The 10,366-nt window shown below is 39.6% G+C and overlaps 1 pseudogene across 1 annotated transcript; it reads right to left on the reverse strand.

Moving 5' to 3' along the window:
* Positions 1-1,648: 1,648 nt before the first annotated feature.
* Positions 1,649-2,123, reverse strand: LOC308239116 (jun dimerization protein 2-like; annotated as a pseudogene). The gene has a single exon. The product of its transcript is annotated as a jun dimerization protein 2-like (transcript).
* Positions 2,124-10,366: the final 8,243 nt, after the last annotated feature.

The raw sequence follows: 10,366 nt of genomic DNA on the forward strand, positions 1-10,366 counted from the left end.
TGGCCTGCACCCTCTCATAATCCGGGACCCCTTGGGTAGGGTACTAGGCCTGGCCTGAGATCAGGGCCTATTGGAGATTTTCTTCCCCTGGCTGCTGGCAGCTGACCCCACCCCCGCCACTGCCACTGCTTGCCATCTGTGCAGCACTGTCTCTCCCCGCCGTCCCCCACCACTGATTGCCTCCCTCTGCAGGTGACAGGCGTGGGGTGTGATCCCTTGGCTGGCCTGGGCCTCCCTCTGCTGGGCGATCACTGGCCAACCCCACACACCTGCCACAGCATCACTGGCCCGTGGCCTGGGCCTCCCTCTGTGGGGCAGTCGATGGTGGGGGCCCCAGAATGATCACCCTGCAGAGGGAGGCCCCGCCCACCCACTGCAGCTCCACCGACCGGGTAGCCTGGGCCTCCCTCTTTCTTTTTTTAAGTAAGAGTGATGTTTACTGGGTGATACAGAACTGACTACTATGAAGGGTTTACCAGGATAGCAATGCACCGCACACCCGCCTCTGACACCCCCGACACCCAGAGACTACAGTACTTAGAAGTTACATGCAATGGCCATAACTGCTGAATATCTGTTTGTAACAATCAAACCATAGCATATTTATACTGTATCACATCAAGTGATTATAGAAACCCATTTATACTAGTATATTGCTTGTATAAAATCTTTTTTGTAAAACATATTTTAGCCCTGGCCGGTTTGGCTCAGTGGATAGAGCGTCGGCCTGCAGACTCAAGGGTCCCAGGTTCGATTCCGGTCAAAGGCATGTACCTTGGTTGCGGGCACATCCCCAGTAGGGGGTGTGCAGGAGGCAGCTGATCGATGTTTCTCTCTCATCGATGTTTCTAACTATCTATCCCTCTCCTTTTCTCTCTGTAAAAAATCAATAAAATATATTAAAAACAAAACAAAAAAAAACAACAACAAAACATATTTTTAAAAAAAGCATAAAAACCATGTGCAATTGAAAGCCCTGCCAGGACAGCCAGTCTGTAAACATTCAGTGAGTATGTGCTGTGGAAGAGCACCCAGGTCTCATGCCTACAGCAACTTCAGCAGGGCCAGTGAGGGTGTCCCTGGCTGCCACTCCGGGCAGGACTGAGCTGGACCATGGTGGGTGGGTACAGCAGGGTCTGGCACTGTGCCCTTCTCCAGCCTTGCATCAGGATCAGGGTCAGGGCTGGGGGCAGGCAGATTATAACTCAGAGGGAGGAGGATAAGGGTCCCAGAGGGCTCTTCCTTGCTGCATGAAAAGGTTCCATACTCAGCCTAATTTTGGTTACAATGGCTGCTCGGAGGACCTTTGAGTGGGTGCCCTGGCAGAGAGGCTGAACAATTGCCCACAGCTGCCTGGTTGGGCATCTCTTGGGCCCAGAGCTTCTGTCTACCTCCTGCAAACCTGGCCCCAAGTAGAACAGGCCCCCCTCAGGACTGCTTTGGTCAGTGCTTGGTCCTGGGTTTCATCAGCCTGGGTTTCCTCCCTTGGTGTGGCTGATCTGAGTTTCACAAAAAAAGCCTGGCCGATGCTGGCTATGCTGAGCCTCACTGAAGAGTTTTTCATGCAGCAAGGAAGAGCCCTCTGGGACCCTACTCCATCTCCCTCTCCTCATCTCCTCTTCCTCCTCTTCCCCCTCCCAGCCAATAGTCACTTCTTCTCCAGCTGCTCCAACAGTGGGCTGCCTTCTGAGTTGGAGGTCTTAATGCTGTCGGTCCTGACAATGCAGGTGGGACGATGCCAGTTGAGCATCAGGATGAGCTGCTGCTCCTGCTTCAGCTCCTCCATCTGGGTTTTCAGCTCCACATTCATGAGCTCCAGCCACTCAGATTCCCGCTGCTGATTCCTTCCACTCCTTCTTCTTGCTCCGGCATCAGGCTGCCGCCACTTTGTTCTTTTCCCAGCGCCTTTTCCTCCGCTGCTCTTCCTCATCTAGCTCATTTTTCACAGGTTGAGGCCTCTTGCCCACTTTCACCTCCAGGAAGTGCAAAGGGGCGATCATGGCCCCAATGTTGTGGATGTCAGCATATTTCAGCTCCTCTGCAGTCAGGGCCAAGCTGGGGAGTCTGGTCAGGGGGCCGAGCCCTGCCAGAGAGCCTGCAGTCATGGAAGGGTCCAGGATCATAGGAGGAGTGGCAGTCTAGCCCTGCAGAAGCCATGGGCATAGGCTGCAACCCTGGGGCCTGGGCCAGGCTGCAGGTGCCATGCCTGCTCAGGAGCCACCGTGGCCCAGCCCCGCCCTGCAGCATTCACCACAGCCAGCACCTCCTGTCACAGCCACTGAACATCTCTCCTGCAGGCTGTGGCTGGCGGCCTGGGTCTCCTTCTTTGAGGCCATCGATTGGAGAGCTCTGCCTGACTGCCTCATCACCCCCAACCACTCGCCTGCCTACCTGATCACCCCTAACCACTTGCTGAGGGGCAGTGGTGGTTCTGGTCTCTGGTCATTCTGGTGGTTCTGCCATTTAGGTAGCTGGGCTTTTATTATATAGGATGTATCATCACTTAATAAGGCAGTGGTTCCCAAACTTTGGTGTCTATCAGAATCACCTGGATAGCTAATGAAGAACACAAAAGCCCAGCCTTGCTGAACTAGGATGAGGCCAGTGTTTATTTTTATTAAGCTCTTCAGGTGACACTGCTATTCACCGAAGTTGAAGAACCACTGTAATGGGTGTTAATCTGTGAATCACTTATGCAAGTATCATCAGTTCAGGACTGCAAGTAAAATAAGTAGAAATAAACATATAACTGTATTAGATGTGTATATAGGTATGTATGTATGTATATAAAATATCACAATGCAACCTTTCTTAAATTGTGCTCCATGGGACACAGTTCTGGAAGCAGTTAATATATGGTCTGTGGCTAGAATATGTGGCTGATTCATTAATGAAATGCTGCAGGCCAGACCTACATGAATATGCATAGTCTTTAATAGCATATACAAAAGCTCTAATTGTCCTGAAATAAAAACACAATTTTTAAATTTAGCTAATTTTTATTAACTAATTAGTTAACTTTTATTAACCCAGGTATACTTATAAATGTATTATTAACCCAAAGTAATTTGAATTTATTTTTCTGCCTGTCTGTTAACATCCCTACTATACCAAGTTTGAGATGCATCAGTATAATAGTTATTTAAAGACATATGAAACACTATTTAAGAAAATCTATTTCATGAAACAGATGTGGTCATTTTTGTTATACACAAAAATGAAAAATTTAGTGAAGTACTGAAATATTAGCAAATAAAAAGTTTATAATAAAGGGACATATTAAAATAATAAAAAGAAATATTTTAATAGGATATGTATTTGTGATGCAGTGACAGGATGCATAAGATACAACAGGATAGTGAGATATGTACCTTCCAAGATTTTAATAAGATTCATGAAGAGTTCTATGTAATAAGACATATATGTTAAAAAGCTGTAATGAGGTGAATATGTGAAATAGTTTAATGAGCTGTCTCAGGAAGTGTCCTGTAAGATGGGCATCCTTCAGGGCTGAAATGAGATGGGTGAAAGGAAAACTGTAATGAGCTGGCCACATAAAGGAGAGGAAGTATAATTAGATCCATAAAAGAAAGGAGAGTATATAAATTTTTGAAATATGTAAGATATCATGGGAAGAAGGTTTTAATGTAATAAGATGCAGAAATGAAATGACAATGAGATACAAAAATGAATCATGCAATGAGATATGTAAGGACTGTGTAATGAGATGTGCATGTTTAAAGGCTGTAATGAGATGCAAGATGGGAAAGGTGTAATGAGATGAGCACATTAAATAATCTAATGAGGGGCATAAAGGAAATGATGTCATGTCACATGAAAGTTGAAGAAAGTAATGAGATATGCATTTTTAAGGACTATAATAAAATCAATAAAAGAAACTAAGGAGAATGAAGAAATAAAGAAATCAAATTTTATTATTGCAATATGGGGGGAAAAAACACCCAAAAAAGTAAGTAGAGGAGGTGTTTCACAAACACCATTTGTAAGACCATTCTCTTCCATATATTTATTTTAACCTGACATTTTTTTCTGTCCAACCACATATTAAACACTGTCTGTTGGAATATAAAAACATACATAATTCCTTTCCTCAATGGCCCATAAAGGCATACAGGTATATAACTATAAAGCAATCCTATCTAATAAAAGAGTAATATTCAAACTGACCGTCACTCCAACACACAAGATGCTGCCCCCATGTGGTCAAAGATGGCTGCCCCCATGTGAACACAAGATGGCCACCACAAGATGGCCAGCAGGGGAGGGCAGTTGGGAGGGGCTAGGCCTGTAAGGAAGGGCAGTTAGGGTGACCAGGCCGGCATGGGAGGGTAGTTAGGGTCAATTGGGCCAGCAGGGGAGGGCAGTTAGGGGCAACCAGGCTGGCATGGGAATGGTTAGGGGGTGATCAGGCTGGCAGGCAGATGTGGTTAGCGGCAATCAGGCAAACAGGCAGGCAGGCTAGCAGTTGGAAGCCAGCAGTCCTGGATTGTGAGAGGGATGTCTGACTGCCCATTTAGACCTGATTCCGGTGTGATTGGGCCTAAAAGGGGAGTTGGACATCCCTCCAGGGGTCCCAGATTGGAGAGGTTGCAGGCTGGGCTGAGGACACACACACCCCCCAACTCCGTGCATGAATTTCATGCACCGGGCCTCTAGTATATTATAAGTATTAATCAAATATTACAAAAATTCAGAGAAGGAAGATTATTTTGGCTCAAGATATTTTATACACCACCTCAATCAAATGTTCCCTGGGGTCTCTTCAAATTTTATAATTCTAATTATTTATTTCTCCATATCTTTGATCCCTTGGGTATTCTTCCTGTATTACCTATTTTTACGTAAGTAGATCTTAACCTTTTTTGAAAGTTTGTTTCAACTATCCCATCCTCAAAATAGCCTATTCTAATTTATCTCCAGTTTTAAAAAAATGAACTTTAATAATACTTTATACTTTTCTTATGAACTATATCATAATATACCATATTATGGTGAGTAATGAATATTTTCTTCCTGTCTGTGTGCTCCACATGGTCAAGGCTAGATCTGATTCAACTTTATTTCATCTATTAAGACTAAAACTTCCACAAGGTAGCTGCTTATTAAGTAATTCTTGAGTGAATGAATGATTATATATATATATATACATATATATATATAATATATTATTTATATTATGTAAATAATATAAATAATAAACATATTTTAAAGACTGATACAGTTACATTAAATAGAATTTACAATCAACCCACTTGAAGAGAAGGCTTCCTCACACAGTCTGAATTCTTCAATATAAAAGAAATGCTTTCATTCATTAGTTTGCTGAGATTTGGTTTTAACATAAAGACACTGACCTCTGTAAGAGCAGGCCCAGCCTTATTTTTCTCCAGACATCTGTTTGCTTCGTTTATAAGCACTTCAGTATTTTCAGGAACTCAAGTGCTATTTTAATCAGTCCTGGAAGGAAATAACAGAGTGATTCATTACTGAGCTCATCAACCTGAGAAACTATTGTTTCATATGTCATTCTTGAGTATTCTTCATTACAAGATTGCCTTCACATGATAACAAGCCCAGATGGAACTATATTGATCTAATTTTTTATTTTATTCTAATGTATCCTATATCGAATTCACCTGGGAAGTAGACTGTGGCAAGAAAATCTTCAATTATTTACAAACTGGATGCAGCTGTGAGCTACATGTTGTAGTAATCCTAATCATTTATATAGGATCCCCCACACACAGATCATGAATATGATTAAATAACATTCATAAATGATCAAAACTCCAGAAATGGCCACAGATCACAACACATGAATCATGTACTTCCTGTCAGATGGATAAGAAAACCCATCTTTACTACAATGGTACATTGACCTTCTGTTTTCTCTCACTGATTCTCTTAGCAAAAATATGCTTGCTAGCTTGGTATTTGTGACTTCAGCAATTCCTCTAAATATCTAGGATATTTATTATTTTCCAAATTGTTTTTCAGTTTTCTCTCTCTACATTCATTCTCCTGACCTTTCTACTAATACTGATGACACTTAGATGCTTCTTGAACCAAGTTTTTCCCACACAGGCTATTTTTCTCTTGCTCTGGACAAGTTCATTCTCTGCTTCCACCACGGGGTGGCTTATTTCCTCCCATCACACTAAATAGCAGCTGCAGCATTAAAAATTCTGTGAGCTGTACTTTCCTCATGGTCATTTTGCTTTCTCTGTCCAATATAGACCTATCATCTTATTTCAGACATCCATAGAAATGGTACACTCTGACTACTTCAGTCTCTACATTTCCTGTAAATAGAATGTGCAGGGAAGACTCTGGAATTGTTGAGTATGGGTTATCTCCACTATTATTATAGATTATACCATCCACTCATTTGCAAACAAACATTGTGCCTCAGCCATCCTTGCTCACCTGCCATGGGAACCTTAAATCCAATAGTTGTTGTTTGAGAGGGCAATTTTATTCTAGAAGCAGACAAGGACCAGTGTGATTCTCAGACTCATACTACACCTGGATCTTTTGGTACACACCATCATCTCATTCTCCAAATAGAGCAGTCATTATGGAGTACTATTCTGTCCTTTAAAGAGAACAGCAAGTTGCCTGGCTAGTATGGCTCAGTGGTTGAGCATTCACCCAATGCACCAAGAGATCCCAGTTGGATTCCCAGTCAAGGCACATGCCTGGGTTGTGGGTTTCATTCCCTTTCAGGAGGCAGCTGATAAGATGGATGTTTCTATCTCTCCCTCTCCATCTAAAATTAATACAAATATATTAAGAGAGAGAGAGAAAGAGAGAGCGAGTGCAACAAGTTGAGCTTATTCATTATCTAATTTTGAACTTTGGCCTCTATATTAATGACAGAATTTCTGCCAAAATTTTAATATGCTATCCTTACTTTTACTCCAGCTTTAATTACTGTTGTTTTTTTTAAATCATATACTCCTCGCAAAAGCTAATTTCTTGCTAATTTACTTAGTATTCCAGCTCCTCAAGCAATGGAACTTTGATATTATACCCTTAGAATTAGCTGAAAGCACTTCTACCATAAATGCTAACTGCCATATATTTTAAAACACACAGTGGTATGTGCTCCTGTACCAACCCTCTGATAATCTTAACTTATTCTTCCTGGATATTAAAAAAAAGATTTAAAAGTTATTATTACAGAATGGTAGTTGAAGAAAGTCATTGTTAAAACTTGAATTAATGAATTAAAACAGAAGAAAAGATCAAAGAAATATAAATCTTGTGGGGCAAAATAAGGTACTTAGAAAAGAGATACAGACAAATTAATATAACAATATTAGTAATACCAGAAGAAAAAAATGGAGAACAGATGGAGGTGTTAGGGTCAGAAGTAGAATATTGGGTACTAGTTATAATTATAAGAAATAGTAATCATGCTCTGTTAACAGTGATTATTCTGTTCTGATTAGAGAAAGCACACTCTAACCTGGCTGAGAGTTGTACGCCCTGGGACACGAGATCTAACATCAGGATGCAATCCATCCTCATTTTCTGAAAACTGCCTATCATTACGGAAAGATTTACAACCTTGTGGCTGAAACAATCTAGTCCCAGAGGCGCCCACCCTTTGTGATCCCCAGCCCTATTACCTATAATCATTATACCTTGCCTACTTTCCCATGCCTGTAATTCTTACTTTTCCACATAATCTCTGCCCTTCTACTCAATATAAGCAGCTGGCTTATGGGGAGAGGAAGAGAAGATTTTTGTGGGTGACCTGCTGCTCTCCCATACTGCTGGCATCATTGGAATAAACACTCACATATGATTCAACCCTGTCTCTGCTTAATTGGCTCAAGTAGTGACAGGCAGCCCGGACCCCTTGTCTGGTTACAGAGGAAAGTAAATGATTAAACAATTATTAGAAAAAAAATTTCCCTGAGTATTTATGAATAGAGAATATATCATTTATGTAATAGACAATCTGAAAAAAAAAATACTCAAAAAAGTATTCTACCTAAAAACACATGACTTAAACCAGAGTCCTCAAGATTGGAAAAGATGTAGTATGAAGTATAGGAAAAGATAAAGACATGTCAGATACATCTCTTTCTATCTCTTTCTCTAACTCTATCTCTCACCAAACTAATAATAATAAATGATGGGATTTATTTAAGTCATACTGAAAAGGAAGAGACTTAAACTAAAAATGCAAAACTATCTTAGCATGACCTCGGACATTGGAGGAAATAGGTGGGAAAATAAAAGTGAAGGGTTTCATTCTAGAGACGTAAGTATGGGAATCTGTGGAGGAAAATAGTGCATTATGGTCAGAAGAAATGGTTGAATAGTTGATATATTATTAATAATAGAAAAATATGTACTTGAATATGAGAATGTGGAAATAAGGTAAACACTAGTAAAAAGAAAAATACAGAGCTCACACATTGTAAAGGAGAAAGAGAAATAAATTATAACTTGACAAACTTCTCAAGAATAAAAATAAAAATAAAAATAAAATAAGACAGAATATTTAAATAAAGTCTACCAGTGGATATACTAAATGTGAGGAACCTGATGGAACTCATAGAAACCAGAGTTCAGTATGAATGCTAAACAGGGTCAAATCTAACAAGAAAATGATCAAACAAGAGATTGTGTGATCCTTAGAGCTATAATTTATAATGTGGTCACCTCATTAACATAAATTCAGGTGTGATTAATAACAAAAGACATTATTACTCTCATCATTTAGGAAATTCCAAGTGTTTTAGGAGCTCTGTGCCAGGAAGTGAGGTGAAGACCAAATATGTATTTTTTATGATAAGTTACAATGTCACAAAAGGCACCGGAGTCTTCAGCGAATCTCCTGTCTGCAGGAAGCTGAAACCATCATGACGGTTTTGTTATTCCTACAATGGCTTCATTTCCTAAAAACTTGCAGTGATTTTCTTTGTGATCTGTCAGGACTTCTAATTGTTTTGAAGGTACCTATTTGTATTAGATTTCTTGCTGCTTTAAATTCCTAGACTTTCGATTCCAATAATTACAGGCTGTTGTTGTTCCTTGTGATTAAGCCCCTATAGAAAATACCAAAAGGGGCAACTTTTTTCTAATTGATCCAGCAAGAGGGATTTTAGTAATTTGTCTTCCCTGAACTTCACATCTGCAAATAATGATTTGATAATATACACTTTTTTTCCCAAGCACATCACATCATTTATGAAAATTGAACATATACTAGGCCTGGAGTAAGTCTCAAAAATGTCAAGAGAGAATACTATATATTAGCTCTCTGACCACAATGCAAGTAGGTTAGAAATTGATAATATAAATATTTGAAAATAACTATAATTATTTAAAACCTCTTTCCAAATAAATAATGGGTCAAAGAAAACAAATCACAATGAAAATTAGAAAGTAATGAATTATGAATAAACTATGTATTAAACTATGTAGGATTAAACTAAAGGGTTACCGGGTTGGGGATCATTAAGATGACCCTCTGGCTTAATTTCCTAGGAAGCTTCACAGGACTTAGCATATAGTTGTACCCATAGCTATAATTTATTACAGCAAAACACAAAAAGCAAACTGAAAAAGCTCAGGGGGAAAAGTTTGGGGGAAATCAAGAGCAAGTTTCCAAGAGATCTTTCTCAGTGGAATAACACAGGATACACTGAAATCATCCAGCAAGGACTTCTGAGAACACATACAAAATGTTGCCAATCAGGGAATCTCAGAGACCCAATGATCAGGTCTTTCATTGGGGCCTGATCAAATGCATACCCCTTGCTGAGCAAGAACCCAAATTCCAATCCCTATGATAAAAGCAGGTGTTCAGAACAAACCATAGTGTTTATACAAACAGTATAGGCACAGTTAATGGTGAGAACCCTCCCGAAATCCAGGTTCCTAGCCAAGGTTCATCCTTGTAAGAAGGCCTTTCAAAGAATAGAAGTCAGGCCTGCTATGATATCTTTTGTCCGCAGTTATTTAAAGGAAATATACACTACCTTAATTGCTTGTATGAAAAGAAAAGTTATCCAAAGAAGAAATTGGAATCATTCATCTTAAAAAATACATAAAATGGGATAATGAAAAAAAGATAAAGGTTAATAAAATAGCAAAACTATAATAGAATCAACTAAGCTAAAAGTTGATTCCATGAAAAAAAAAAAGATAAAAATTAACTGCAAAGACTGAAAAAGGGAGAAGAAACATAGGAATGAAAATAGAAATGTTATTATAGACAGAATATTTAAATAGTAATAAAACTATATGAATAACTTTATATGAGTAAATTGTGATCAAATGAAGATTCCATGATCCTCTATCAATAGATCTATGTCTATTGTCC

The sequence above is a fragment of the Plecotus auritus genome (genome assembly GCF_963455305.1).
Source record: "Plecotus auritus genome assembly, chromosome: 1".
In the NCBI taxonomy this organism is placed as follows: domain Eukaryota; kingdom Metazoa; phylum Chordata; class Mammalia; order Chiroptera; family Vespertilionidae; genus Plecotus; species Plecotus auritus.